General features: G+C 39.6%; 1 long non-coding RNA gene across 1 annotated transcript in view; it reads right to left on the reverse strand.

The window, feature by feature from the left end:
* The window catches only part of LOC149122577 (uncharacterized), a 135,695-nt gene that overhangs the window by 76,219 nt on the left and 43,942 nt on the right, over positions 1–15,534 (reverse strand). The gene's annotated exons all lie outside the window — the stretch shown is intronic.

The raw sequence follows: 15,534 nt of genomic DNA on the forward strand, positions 1-15,534 counted from the left end.
TCAGTCCTTGCTTTGTGAATGAACGCCAACAAAAGTGACTGATACTTTTCATTGAACAAATAGTACAACGCAATCATCAGAAAGAATGAGTTTTATTTGAACAATTATGCTCCTCCAAATATGAACAAGAAAAAGTACCTATATAAGTTTTTCTATAATAAAATTGTTATGGTAGAGTCACAAGATTATGTAAGAAACAAAGAAAAACCCACATTGGTATTTGGCAATAAAAGGAAGACTGGAAACAACTAGACTAATATATCCTAAGATTAGATATACATGGTCTTTTAAAAATTTTTTAAGATTTATTTATTTATTTGAAAGTTGAGTTACACAGAAAGATAAGGAGAGGCAGAGAGCTATGTCTTCCATCTGCTGGTTCACTCCACAAATGGTTGCAGCAGCCGGAGCTGTGCCAATCCAAAGCCAGGAGCGAGGAGCTTCTTCTGGGTCTCCCACGTGGGTGCTGGGGCCCAAGGACTTGGGCCATCTTCTACTGCTTTCCCAGGCCATAGCAGAGAGCTGGATCAGAAGTGGAGCAGCCGGAACTAGAACCAGCAGCCACATGGGATGCCAGCACTGCAGGTGGCAGCTTTACCCACTACGCCACAGTGATGGTCCCAACATATGTAGTCTTGTAATTAGAGTCTTACACTTAAGCAATTATGGTATGTATATTATTCTGCAGTCTCATTATGTTTATCTCATTGAAAATGTTAATCAGAAAATTCTTTACAGAAAAACAACTCAAATTAACATTTTATGCACTATAAACAATCCTGTAGTATGAATGATTAAGAATTTTGAGTTAACCTTTTTTTAAAAAAAGATTTATTTTATTTGAAGGACAGAGTTACAGAGAGAGGTAGAGACAGAGAGAGGTCTTCCATCCGCTGGTTCACTCCCCAGATGGCCATAACATTTGGAGTTGCACTGATCCGAAGCCAGGAGCCAGGAGCTTCCTCTGGGTCTCCCACATGGGTGCAGGGGCTCAAGGACTTGGGCCATCTTCCACCGCTATCCCAGGCCATAGCAGAGAGCTGGATCAGAAGAGGAGCAGTCGGGACTAGAACCAGCATCCATATGGGATGCCAGCGCTTCAGGTCAGGGTGTTAACCCACTGTGCCATAGTGCTGGCCCTGAGTTAAGCTATGCTTAAGAATTTCATCTGAAAATCATAAAAACATATTAGCCAAATGTTCAGAATAATTGTTCAGCTATTAGAAAATATTATTTTTTCCTAGAAAACTTATATTTAAGGTATACAAATGTCATGCATTTCATAAATACAACTTTAGGAACATAGTGATTCTTCCCACCATACCCACCCTCCCACCTGCACTCCTACCCTTATTCTTCCTCCCTCTCTTTTTCCTTTGTTTTTTATTGAGACATATTTTCAATTAACTTAATACACATATGATTAACTCTGTACTAAGCAAAAGTTCAAAAACAGTATGAAAAAAAAAAAAAAACTGAACAGTTGAGACCAGGGCTGTTCAAAGTCATTGCATCTCAAAGCGTCAATTTCATTTCCATAGATTACCTTTTAGGTGCTCTATTAGTTACCACAGATAAGGGAAAACATAGGATATTTGTGCTTTTGGGACTGGTTGATTTCACTAAGCATGATGTTTTCTAGCTTTATCCATTTTTTTTTAAATGATAAGATTTCATTTTTTTTACCAATGTGTAAAAATATATGGTGTACATATATTCTGTACTTTCTTTATCCAGTCTTCAGTTGATGGGCATTTGGGTTGATTCCATGTCTTAGCTATTATTTTTTTTTTTATTGCTGGTTTCTTTCTTTTGCTTCTACCCCCTGACTCTGACAGCACCTGTTCTATAACATTACCTTGGCGGGAATGCATAACGTGCAATTTAACAAATTCTCTGTGCCAAATATTCTCTTTAAGTTACTAGATGTAATTGTCCACAAACTTTCTGAGCAAGTGGGACAATACAATACTATAATATGAAAGTTACAGTAGTCAAATATAACTCTAGCAGGAAGACTTCTTGTGAATTTTACACACAACACTTGAAGTTGGCTTTTTGACAAGAAAAACTTTAATTGTTTTAATTGTCTCTAGAGAGGGGTGTAAGCTCCTCTATTCTATTCATGCCAGCATGCCCAATTGGGGTTCTGTTTTCCTTTAATATGCTTATGCAGATCTCTAGTAACTGTGACAGATGTGGTTCTTCTGCATTGAGACAAAGCCTTTTCTCAGTAACACAGTGTGGCCCTTGAGAACCTGCTACTAGGGCCAGGTAACAGTATGATGCGAGGGACTTCACATTTAGGTTTTCCCATTCATAAATGTTGTTCATTTGTCTATGGAAAATTCAGTCTAATTTTCTTCTTTTAATAGCTGTGACCTATATTCCCTTTGTCTTATGAACGTAGAAGTGCATAATTAAAATGCCTCTCAAAACTGGAGTGACACAGTTTCTGTTTAGGATACATATTTGTTGTTCTTGAAATTTGATTTTGTATCTGGTAGAATCAAAGTTTTTCTTTTTTAAAAAATTTTATTTAATGAATATAAATTTCCAAAGTACAGCTTATGGATTACAATGCCTCCCCCAACTTCCCTCCCAACCGCAATCCTCCCCTCTCCCGCTCCCTCTCCCCTTCCATTCACATCAAGATTCATTTTCAATTCTCTTTATATACAGAAGATCAATTTAGTATATACTAAGTAAAGATTTCAACAGTTTGCACCCACACAGAAACACAAAGTGAAAAATACTGTTTGAGTACTAGTTATAGCATTACATCATAATGTATAGCACATTAAGGACAGAGATCCTACATGAGGAGGAAAATTCTTTACAGAAAAACAACTCAAATTAACATTTTATGCACTATAAACAATCCTGTAGTATGAATGATTAAGAATTTTGAGTTAACCTTTTTTTAAAAAAAGATTTATTTTATTTGAAGGACAGAGTTACAGAGAGAGGTAGAGACAGAGAGAGGTCTTCCATCCGCTGGTTCACTCCCCAGTTGGCCATAACAATGACTCCTGTTGTTGACTTAACAAATTGACACTCTTGTTTCTGACATTAGTAATCACCCTAGGCTCTTGTCATGAGTTGCCAAGGCTATGGAGGCCTTTTGAGTTTGTTCTACTTAATCCTACAATTTTTAAAATTCCATTTCCAGTATTTCTTCAATCTCTTCATCTTCGCATTCTAGTACTGAAGTGTTGTGTTTCTTTGGGACCATCATGTTTTCTTCCTTATTCTTGTTTGCTGTATAGGTACATTTACTTTTAGGCATTTGTAGAGATACTTGTTGTTTTTTTTGTGATGGCTTTTATCTTTGGATTATATCTGTGGTTATTGGAACGTCTGCGCTTCCAGTGAATACCCAGAGGGGTGTGCTGGATGTGGCCAGGGAGCTGTGTTCAATGCTCCAGGGTGAGGGGAGTGTCCAAGATGACACCCAAGTTGGGTGTGCTATATCTCCTCATTTTTTTGTTTTGTTTCTTGATCAGGGGGGAGGTTTGATCACCTCTGTTAGCATAGTCTCACACTCACCTCCTTTCCTCCAAGGAGACCAATGCTTGGGTGCTAGTCCCAATGGGTACAATATTTATCCGCTCTTCTACAAGAACCACACAAAGGATCTGTGCAGTCCTCGGTGTGACCATGGACCCTGCAGCAATGCCCTCACCAGGGAATCAGGGAGTGTGCTGCATGTGGAGCAGCCTTCAGTGACTGCCCAAAGTCCCAGCCACACCTTGTGCCCTCTCACATAGCCACAGTGTTTTCACAGTTCCAATACAAAATGCTCCCACAGTCACGAGCACCTAGCCTCCTGTCAATTCTCCCAGCCAGACTCAGGCATCTCCTTTTGGCTGGTTGCTGGGTACATGGACATTAACTAGTGCAGCTGTTATATATGTCCAAAATGGCACCCACCCTCTCTTGGCTAGTAACAGTACACCAGTGCTGGGTGGTTGGGGAGAGAGAAATGTGCCCCTCTTTTTCCCCTCTATGTTGGCAGGTTCACTGTCCCCCACAGGGCTCCAAGTCGGACTCATGCCAGGCTCTTTCCTCAGCTTCATTGTCAGTGGCTTGGGTTGCTGCAATCTGGTCTCATTTCACTCTCCAAAGCTGGTGCTGAGGCTCTCAGCTGCTGATGTCCTGAGTTGTGCATGTCCACACCCTCCATGTAGATCCATGGTGTCCCTCTAATTTGTGTAGAGTTTCCTCTGCAGTTTTCTTCCTAACTCTTCCCTGAGATTGCACTCTCTCCACTTTTTTTTTTTAAAACTGTCTTCCACTAGACTAGAGCAGTAAGCTCCCTCCCTACTCTGCCATCTTAGAATCCAGAATATTATACTCCATGTCAATAATTTACAAGTTGTTATTACTGGATAGTAAAGCCCATGCTACTAAACTGTAGAAACAGCCTTATAAAATAATATGAAAATGTCATTAACTTAAAGTAAAACTTAAACATGTTGGAATATGGAAACAATGTCAAATGTGTAAAGTTTTGTAGACATAATACACCTGGGTATAAATGAACCATGAAGTTTAATGCATTCCAAGCTTTAACCGTTTTTCTGCTAACACAAATTTAACAGATTTCTTTGTAATGGATAAAGTCTGGAAAAAGTCCAGAGAAAGACAAGGAAAATGACCAGAGGAATGGAGGAGAATGTCCGTGTCATGAAAACAAATTTGAAGTGTAGAACTATAGCTGGAAAGGTAAAGGCAGGGTGAGGCTATTCAAACAAGATAAATTTATATAAAGGGAACAAATTTCATATATTTCATCTGTACACTTCTCAGAACATAATGATACTTCTCACCCTAACCTCCTTCCCTCTCTTGTCCTTTAAGGCTACATTTTGATTTTAAAAAATTGTGAAAGGAGCCGGTGCCGCGGCTCAATAGGCTAATCCTCCGCCTTGCGGCACCAGCACACTGGGTTCTAGTCCTGGTCGGGGCGCCGGATTCTGTCCCGGTTGCCCCTCTTCCAGGCCAGCTCTCTGCTGTGGCCAGGGAGTGCAGTGGAGGATGGCCCAAGTGCTTGGGTCCTGCACCCCATGGGAGACCAGGAGAAGCACCTGGCTCCCGGCTTCGGATCGGCGCGATGCGCAGCGGCCATTGGAGGGTGAACCAACAGTAAAGGAAGACCTTTCTCTCTGACTCTCTCTCTCTCACTGTCCACTCTGCTTGTCAAAAATTAAAAAAAAAATTGTGAAAGGGAGAACACAGGCATTTGGTCTAGTAATTAAGATGTCTGTGTTCCACATCAGAGAGCTTGGGTTTGAATCATGGCTAGAGTTCTGACTCTAGCTTCTTGCTAATTTAAACCCTGAGTGGCAGCATTGATGCCTCAAGTACTTATGTCCTTTTTACCCACAGGGAGACCTGGGTCTTGTTCTTGGCTCCCTGTTTCAGCCTTGTCACTCATAATGAGCATTTGAGGGAGTGAACCAACAGATAGGAGCCCTCTCTCTCCCTCTCTCTTTCTCTTCCTCTCTGCTTCTCAAATAAATAAATAAATATAGATAGATAGATAGATAGATAGATAGATAAATTGTGAAAGGGATAACTAGAGAGAAACAGAGCTAGTTTATGATTCTGGGATACTAGAACAAAGAGGACATCTCTTCAATGGGTGGTAAGAAAAGTTTTAAGATAAACATATGGACTTTAACTCTTCATAGTGCCAGATGAATTAGTGTAATAGAGCTTAAATATGAAGAGAAAAATAAAGTAATGGAAGTAAAACTCATAAAATTAATAACTCATGATATGAAAAGAAAAAAATCAATAGATTTTAGGATTTCCTTTATCTGTATAGGAGATGCCCAGGCAGTTAAACACATCTTCCAGAAACAGATCCCTTGGTACTCTTTGAATGTTGGATCGGATAAGGACAACAAGTCTGACCCACCTTGCAATTCTTAAGTTATTAGATTTCACAAGCTACACAGGAGAGTCTTGAATGTGTTCTCAGGAGTTATTAAGCAGGATAGACAAGAGTGCTTCAAAAGTTCATGGAAAGGTGGAATTCCAGGTTAAGTTTATCTTGGTCAAAATCTACATACAGGTTTTCATGGTAGACATTTTCCATGTGACTGGGGCCTGTGTTCTCTTCCAGAGTCTGGTGCCATTCCAGACAATAGATTTTGAATAACTGTATAGAAAGCTACTAGCCTACATTCTCCTTACCTGTTGTCTCCAAGATGGCAGGTAAGGAGTCTAGCCATTTAGCCATTTTAAGGAAAAATGGGAAGAAGTTTCTGAAACCACATAGGTTCTGAAAATATGCAAGTGACATCATCCCAATCTTAAAGTTGCTAGGAAAGAGAAAGTGTTTTTTCAAGAGTATTTTGTTGCTGGAAAGAAGAGTGTTGATGAGTCTTATAATTTGTGTTTATTATTAGCACATCACTCTCATAATCATAATATTTATACAATGCTTTCATAATATAGCTTGTGCAAGAAAGGAGTTAGATTGTGGCTTTCACCACTTCCATCTTTTTCCAAATTAAAACTAAAGCCACTTGGGGGAGGAGCCAAGATGGCGGAATAGTGAGGGCGCGCACTGATAGTCCGGGAAAATTTAGTTTAATAAAAGGGGAGTTACGGTAGCCTCAGAAAAAAGAACCAGGAAAATATTGCAGACAAAACTCTTCTGGATCCAGTGGGCGTGAATCGGAGGACCTACTGGGAGAACAAGGTCGCCCACCGCGCGCGAAAGCCTAACCGCAGGACCGAGCCGCGGGACTGAGCCGCGGAAGCCGAGCAGCGGGACTGAGCTGCGCAAGCTGCAGGGTCTGCCCGCAAGTGCTCGAAGGGGAGTGCAACAGCGGGGAGACTTGGGAAGTCCAGGGCTCCGAGTCCACACATCGGCGCTGGAAGGGGAGCAGACCTGCGTGGAGAGCGTGGGAGCCCACAGTTCGGGACATCAGCGGCAGACTCAACACACCAGCGCTGGAACGCGAGCTGTGCAGAATAACTTCCCTGTTGAATCAAAAAAAAAGAGAGAGAGAGAGAGAGAGAGAGAAAGAGGTTTACCACGCCTAACCTGGGAGTGTCACCTTAGGCACACCAAACAGAGCTCTCAGGCCACACCCATCTCAAGCCCTAAGGCTCCCTCAAAAACAGAAAGTCCACTTAATCTAGAGTCGTAGTATAACAAGAAAAAGCACCACAGTGAAGAAACCAAATATCTCCAATATGGCAAATAACAAACGCAAAAACCAAGGTAATAAAAACAAGGAAGTCACCATGAAGCCCTCAAATGAAAAAGACACCCCAATTCAAGATTATGAGGATGATGACATAGAAGAAATGCAAGAAGCAGATCTCAAAAAATTGATAAGAACATTAAGAAGTTCTCAAAAACAAATTCTTGAACTACAGAAATCCTTAATGGACAAGATAGAAAATCTCTCTCGTGAAAATGAAATATTAAGGAGGAATCAAAATGAAACGAAACAACTAGTACAACAGGAAACTGGGATAGTGACTGAAGTGAAGAATTCAATAGATCAAATGAAAAACACAATAGAGAGCCTTACAAACAGAATGGGAGAAGCAGAAGAGAGAATATCGGACTTAGAAGACAGAGAACAGGAAAGGATACAGTCAGACCAAAGAAAAGAAGAGGAAATTAGGAATCTAAAACATATTGTCAGGAATCTTCAGGATACTATTAAAAAACCCAACATTCGGGTTCTAGGAGTTCCTGAAGGCATGGAGAGGGAGAAAGGATTAGAAGGCCTTTTTAGTGAGATATTAGCAGAAAATTTCCCAGGTTTGGAGAAGGACAGAGAAATCCTAGTACAGGAAGCTCACAGAACCCCTAATAAACACGACCAAAAGAGACCCTCACCACGGCATGTTGTAATTAAACTCTCCACAGTGAAACATAAAGAAAAGATCCTAAAATGTGCAAGAGAGAAACGTCAGATTACTCTCAGAGGATCTCCAGTCAGACTCACAGCTGACTTCTCATCAGAAACTCTACAAGCTAGGAGGGAATGGCAAGATATAGCCCAGGTACTAAGAGAGAACAACTGCCAGCCCAGAATATTATATCCTGCCAAGCTCTCATTTGTGAATGAAGGTGAAATAAAGACTTTTCATAACAAACAGAAATTGAAAGAATTTGTTGCCACTCATCCAGCCCTGCAAAAGATGCTTAAAGATGTGTTACACACAGAAACAAAGAAACACGGTCATCAATATGAAAGAAGGTAAAGGAAGGAAACCAAGGAAGGAAAGCTCACAGCTAAAGATCACAGGGAATTCAAAGCATATATTAGAACTTATCTTTGGCAAATGGCAGGGCAAAGTTACCACTTATCATTAGTCACATTGAACGTGAATGGCCTGAACTGTCCAGTTAAAAGACACCGTTTGGATGATTGGGTTAAAAAACAAAACCCATCTATTTGCTGCTTACAAGAAACACATCTTTCCAACAAAGATCCATACAGACTGAAAGTGAAAGGCTGGAAAAAGATATACCATGCCAACAGAAATGAAAAAAGAGCAGGCGTAGCCATCTTAATATCAGACACCATAAACTTTACCACAAAAACCATTAAGAGAGACAAAGAGGGACACTACATAATGATTAAGGGATCAATTCAACAGGAAGATATAACAATTATCAATGTATATGCACCTAACTACAGGGCACCGGTTTATCTAAAAGATTTGTTAACGGACTTAAAGGGAGACTTAGACCCCAATACAATAGTACTGGGGGACTTCAATACTCCACTCTCAGAAATAGACAGATCAATAGGACAGAAGATCAACAAGGATACAGTAGATTTAAACGACACTATAGCCCAAATGGATCTAACAGATATATACAGAACTTTCAATCCTACAGCTAAAGATTATACATTCTTCTCAGCAGTACATGGAACCTTCTCTAGGATTGACCACATACTAGGCCATAAAGCAAGTCTCAGCAAATTCAAAAGAATTAGAATCATACCATGCAGCTTCTCAGACCATAAAGGAATGAAGTTGCAAATGAACAACTCAGGAATCCCTAGAGCATACGCAAACACATGGAGATTGAACAACATGCTCCTGAATGAACAATGGGTCATAGAAGAAATCAAAAGAGAAATCAAAAACTTTCTGGAAGTAAATGAGGATAACAGCACAACATACCAAAACTTATGGGACGCAGCAAAAGCAGTGTTAAGAGGAAAGTTTATATCAATAGGTGCCTACATCAAGAAATTGGAAAGGCACCAAATAGATGAGCTTTCTATTCACCTCAAGGATCTAGAAAACCTACAGCAAACCAGACCCAAATCTAGTAGGAGAAGAGAAATAATTAAAATCAGAGAAGAAATCAACAGGATTGAATCAAGAAAAACATTACAAAAAATCAGCCAAACGAGGAGCTGGTTTTTTGAAAAAATAAACAAAATTGACACCCCATTGGCCCAACTAACTAAAAAAAGAAGAGAAAAGACCCAAATCAATAAAATCAGAGATGAAAAAGGAAATGTAACAACAGACACCACAGAAATAAAAAGAATCATCAGAAATTACTACAAGGACTTGTATGCCAGCAAACAGGGAAACCTATCAGAAATGGATAGATTCCTGGACACATGCAACCTACCTAAATTGAACCAGGAAGACATCGAAAACCTAAACAGACCCATAACTGAGACAGAAATTGAAACAGTAATAAAGGCCCTCCCAACAAAGAAAAGCCCAGGACCAGATGGATTCACTGCTGAATTCTACCAGACATTTAAAGAAGAACTAACTCCAATTCTTCTCAAACTATTCAGAACAATTGAAGAAGAGGGAATCCTCCCAAATTCTTTCTATGAAGCCAGCATCACCTTAATTCCTAAGCCGGGAAAAGATGCAGCACTGAAAGAGAATTACAGACCAATATCCCTGATGAACATAGATGCAAAAATCCTCAATAAAATTCTCGCCAATAGAATGCAACAACACATCAGAAAGATCATCCACCCAGACCAAGTGGGATTTATCCCTGGTATGCAGGGATGGTTTAATGTGCGCAAGACAATCAATGTGATACACCACATTAACAGACTGCAGAAGAAAAACCATATGATTCTCTCAATAGATGCCGAGAAAGCATTTGATAAAATACAACACCCGTTCATGATGAAAACTCTAAGCAAACTGGGTTTGGAAGGAACATTCCTCAATACAATCAAAGCAATCTATGAAAAACCCACAGCCAACATCCTATTGAATGGGGAAAAGTTGGAAGCATTTCCACTGAGATCTGGGACCAGACAGGGATGTCCACTCTCACCACTGCTATTCAATATAGTTCTGGAGGTTCTAGCCAGAGCTATTAGGCAAGAAAAAGAAATTAAAGGGATACAAATTGGGAAGGAAGAACTCAAACTATCCCTCTTTGCAGATGACATGATTCTTTATTTAGGGGACCCAAAGAACTCTACCAAGAGACTATTGGAACTCATAGAAGAGTTTGGCAAAGTAGCAGGGTATAAAATCAATGCACAAAAATCAACAGCCTTTGTATACACAGACAATGCCATGGCTGAGGAAGAAATTCTAAGATCAATCCCATTCACAATAGCTACAAAAACAATCAAATACCTTGGAATAAACTTAACCAAGGACGTTAAAGATCTCTACGATGAAAATTACAAAACCTTAAAGAAAGAAATAGAAGAAAATACCAAAATTTGGAAAAATCTTCCATGCTCATGGATTGGAAGAATCAATATCATCAAAATGTCCATTCTCCCAAAAGCAATTTATAGATTCAATGCAATACCAATCAAGATACCGAAGACCTTCTTCTCAGATCTGGAAAAATTGGTGCTGAAATTTATATGGAGGCACAAGAGACCTCGAATAGCTAAAGCAATCTTGTACAACAAAAACAAAGCCGGAGGCATCACAATACCAGATTTCAGGACATACTACAGGGCAGTTGTAATCAAAACAGCATGGTACTGGTACAGAAACAGAAGGATAGACCAATGGAACAGAATTGAAATACCAGAAATCAACCCAAACATCTACAGCCAACTTATATTTGATCAAGGATCTAAAACTAATTCCTTGAGCAAGGACAGTCTATTCAATAAATGGTGCTGGGAAAATTGGATTTCCACGTGCAGAATCATGAAGCAAGACCCCTACCTTACACCTTACACAAAAATCCACTCAACATGGATTAAAGACCTAAATCTACGACCTGACACCATCAAGTTACTAGAGAACATTGGAGAAACCCTTCAAGATATTGGCACAGGCAAAGAGTTTCTGGAAAAGACCCGGGAGGCACAGGCAGTCAAAGCCAAAATTAACTATTGGGATTGCATCAAATTGAGAAGTTTCTGTACTGCAAAAGAAACAGTCAGGAGAGTGAAGAGACAACCGACGGAATGGGAAAAAATATTTGCAAACTATGCAACAGATAAAGGGTTAATAACCAGAATCTACAAAGAGATCAAGAAACTCCACAAAAACAAAACCAACAACCCAATTAAGAGATGGGCCAAGGACCTCAATAGACATTTTTCAAAAGAGGAAATCCAAATGGCCAACAGGCACATGAAAAAATGTTCAAGGTCATTAGCAATCAGAGAAATGCAAATCAAAACCACAATGAGGTTCCACCTCACCCCGGTTAGAATGGCTCACATTCAGAAATCTACCAACAACAGATGCTGGCGAGGATGTGGGGAAAAAGGGACACTAACCCACTGTTGGTGGGAATGCAAACTGGTCAAGCCACTATGGAAGTCAGTCTGGAGATTCCTCAGAAACCTGAAGATAACCCTACCGTTCGACCCAGCCATCCCACTCCTTGGAATTTACCCAAAGGAATTTAAATTGGCAAACAAAAAAAGCGGTCTGCAGCCTAATGTTTATTGCAGCTCAATTCACAATAGCTAAGACCTGGAACCAACCTAAATGCCCATCAACGGTAGACTGGATAAAGAAATTATGGGATATGTACTCTTTAGAATACTATACTGCAGTAAGAAACAACGAAATCCAGTCATTTGCAACAAAATGGAGGAATCTGGAACACATCATGCTGAGTGAAATAAGCCAGTCCCAAAGGGGCAAATACCATATGTTCTCCCTGATCGGTGACAACTGACTGAACACCAAAAAGGAAACTTGTTGAAGTGAAAGGGACACTATGGGAAACAGTGACTTGATCAGCATAGCCCTGACTGTTAATGAACAACTTAATACATTATCCCTCTTAGTAGTTTTTTTGTCTGTTCTACTTAATATGACTGATTTAATTCTGTAATTAATACACAGTTATTCTTAAGTGTTGAAATTTAACTGAAATGTGATCCCTGTTAAACATAAGAGTAGGAATAAGAGAGGGAAGAGATATATAATTTGGGACATGCTCAAGCTGACTTGCCCCAAATGGTAGAGTTAGAAACATACCAGGGGACTCCAATTTAATCCCATCAAGGTGGCATGTACCAATGCCATCTCACTAGTCCAAGTGATCAATTTCAGTTCGCAATTGATCATAATGAAAGGACTAAGAGTCAAAGGGAGCACATAAGCAAGTCTAGTACCTGCTAACACTAACCGATAGAATAAATAAAGGGGAGAGTGATCCAACATGGGAAGTGAGATACTCAGCAGACTCATAGAATGGCAGATGCCCTAAATAGCACTCTGGCCTCAGAATCAGCCCTAAAGGCATTCAGATCTGGCTGAAAAGCCCATGAGAGTATTTCAGGCATGGAAAGCCAAGACACTCTGGCAAAAGATCTCTGTGAGTGAGATCTCAGTGAAAAGAACAGGTCTTCAAAGAAGGAGGTACCTTTCTCTGAAGGGAGGAGAGAACCTCCACTTTGACTATGACCTTGTCTAAACAAGATAAGAGTCGGAGAACTCAAGGGGCTTCCATAGCCTTGGAAACTCATGACTGGAGCATAGGGAGATTACTGATGCCATAGACAGGAGTGTCAATTGGTAAAGTCAACAACAGGAGTCACTGTGCACTTACTCCTCATGTAGGATCTCTGTCATTAATGTGCTGTGCATTGAGATTTAATGCTATAACGAGTACTCAAATAATATATTTCACTTTGTGTTTCTATGGGGGTGCAAACTGTTGAAATCTTTACTTAATGCATACTAAACTGATCCTCTGTAAAAAAAAAAAAAAAAAAAAAAAAAAGAATAGAAACTATCAACTCCCAACTTGACTCTCACTGGGATTAAACATGACAATAGGTCTGATCTGATTTCATCATCATTAAAAAAAAATCATCTATTATTTTTCACTTTATGTTTCTGTGTGGGAGCAAACTGTTGAAATCCTTACTTAATGTATACTAAGCTGATCTTCTGTATATTAAGATAATCGAAAATGAATCTTGATGTGAATGGAAGGGGAGAGGGAGTGGGAAAGGGGAGGGTTGTGGGTGGGAGGGACGGTATGGGGGGAAGCCATAGTAATCCATTATTCGTACTTTGGAAACGTATATTCATTAAATAAAAGTTAAAAAAAAAAAAAAAAAAAGAAAAGTAAATATACCAATGCCAGTAAATTTACGGTGATGATTAATCATGCTTAATTTTTACGGAAATCCTCAGAGGTGAGCTTAGAAGATGGAAGAATTTTTGCGAACTGAAGAAATTAAACTGAAGAACTACAAACAATTAAATCAATACCACCTCCAAAACTTTGTATTTAAAATGTTTGTTGGAATGCCTAAAACACCTCTTGAGAAACTTAAAGGGCCAAATAAACTGCCAGTTAAAAACCTTGCTCAAAAAAAAAAAAAAAAAAAAAAAAAACAAAAACTAAAGCCACTTAAAAAATGGTCTCATTCAAAATCAGCTAACTTGTAGTGATCATTGTCTTTGACACAAACAGATAAAGGAAAATACCTATTTATATATAATTTTAAACAGTTTAATGAAATTTTTAAATTGCATCTAAAACAGAAACAAGCCAGGATTTTATCAGGATACTAAACAAATTAAATCACTAAAATGCAGATAATTCTGTACGTTAGCAAGAAGTCACATTTAATTCTAAAGTGGCCCCGCTGAAGCTAGAAGGATAAACACAAGACTCCAGTAACTCAGTGATAAAATACTGCTTGACTTAATTTGATTCAGAAACCACTGCCCTTTGTCTGCTTAGTAGCAGATGCACTAGGTGCCTCCAATTATGTAACTGGGATCAGAACTCATTCTTCCCTCTGGTAAGAAAATTTAAAAGTAAAATCAATATGTCTCTTCTGTAGGTACAACTTTCAAATACTTCTTCTGGAAATAATGCTCTGGTGAAAAATGCTAACTACGCTTCAGATGAAGTGCTCTCTCAGAAAGTGGCACCTCAAGATTCATTATTCAAAAGCTTAACGCCTGGATCATGCGGGCTTGCTATTTGCTTACAAGCCCAATGCCAAAGTGATGGGAAACAAACTCATTTTTTTCTTCTGTGCTTGACAGAAGAAATTCTGCATTCCATGGAGAGCTATGGAAGTGAGCTGTGGAACTCGTTTTAGGCTGAATCAATGGGAGGTCAAAGATATTAGGGAAAATTATTATTTTAAAATTAAAATTTCAAGGGCAGGTATTTAACCTAGTGGATAAGATTCCCACGTGCCACATCAGGGTGCCAGGTTTCACTCCCAGCTCCAGCTCCTTACTTGAGCTTGCAGCTTATGTGGACCCTGGGAAGCAGAAAAAATGCTTCAAATAATTAGGCTCCTGCCACCAACATGGGAGATCTGGATGCATTCTCAGCCCTTGCTTGTGTGTGTGTGTGTGTGTCCATCTCTTTGCATCTCAAATGAAAAAAATCAAACCACCATGAAGTTATTAACGTGCAACAAATAATTGGGCACCTTGCAGGCTGGCACTCTTTCTTTCTCATTTGGGTGTCCTGGCATTTGGGAGGACAATAAGTGTCTTCTGAAATTGTACTTGCTTCTGACAGTACTTCCCATGCAAGATCAAACTTTTCTACTTTCTCCTATACATGAGTTTAACTATGCAAACTGATTTGATTTCATAAATTATAGCTTTCATTATTTTGTTAACTGCCTGCTTAACCCATTCCCAAATCCACCTTTTGATTTCCTTGCCTTTCATTCTTTGAAAGTCTTTAAAAATTTTTATTTATTTGAAAAGATAGGAGAGAGGGAAAAGAAGGGAGGGAGAGGAGGAGGAGGAGGAGGGGAGAGAGAGAGAGAGAGAGAGAGAGAGAGAGAGAGAGAGAGAGAGAGAAATCTCCCATCTGCTGCTTCACTCACCAAGTGGCTGCAACAACTAGGGCTGGGCACGGCTGAAACTAAGAGCTGAGAACTCAATCCTTATCTCCCACATAGCTGGTTAGGTCTTTACCTAACTACTTGAGTCATCACATGCTGCCCACCAGGGCAAGCATTAGCAGGAAGTCAGGATCAGCAGCAGAATAAGGATATGAACTCGGGCAGGGATCCAAGCAGTGTTTCAATCACTACACCAAATACCTTCTCCTGCACTTTCATCTTT

Source organism: Oryctolagus cuniculus, chromosome 13, assembly GCF_051225735.1.
Source record: "Oryctolagus cuniculus isolate XC-2025 breed Fujian yellow rabbit chromosome 13, ASM5122573v1, whole genome shotgun sequence".
NCBI lineage: Eukaryota > Metazoa > Chordata > Mammalia > Lagomorpha > Leporidae > Oryctolagus > Oryctolagus cuniculus.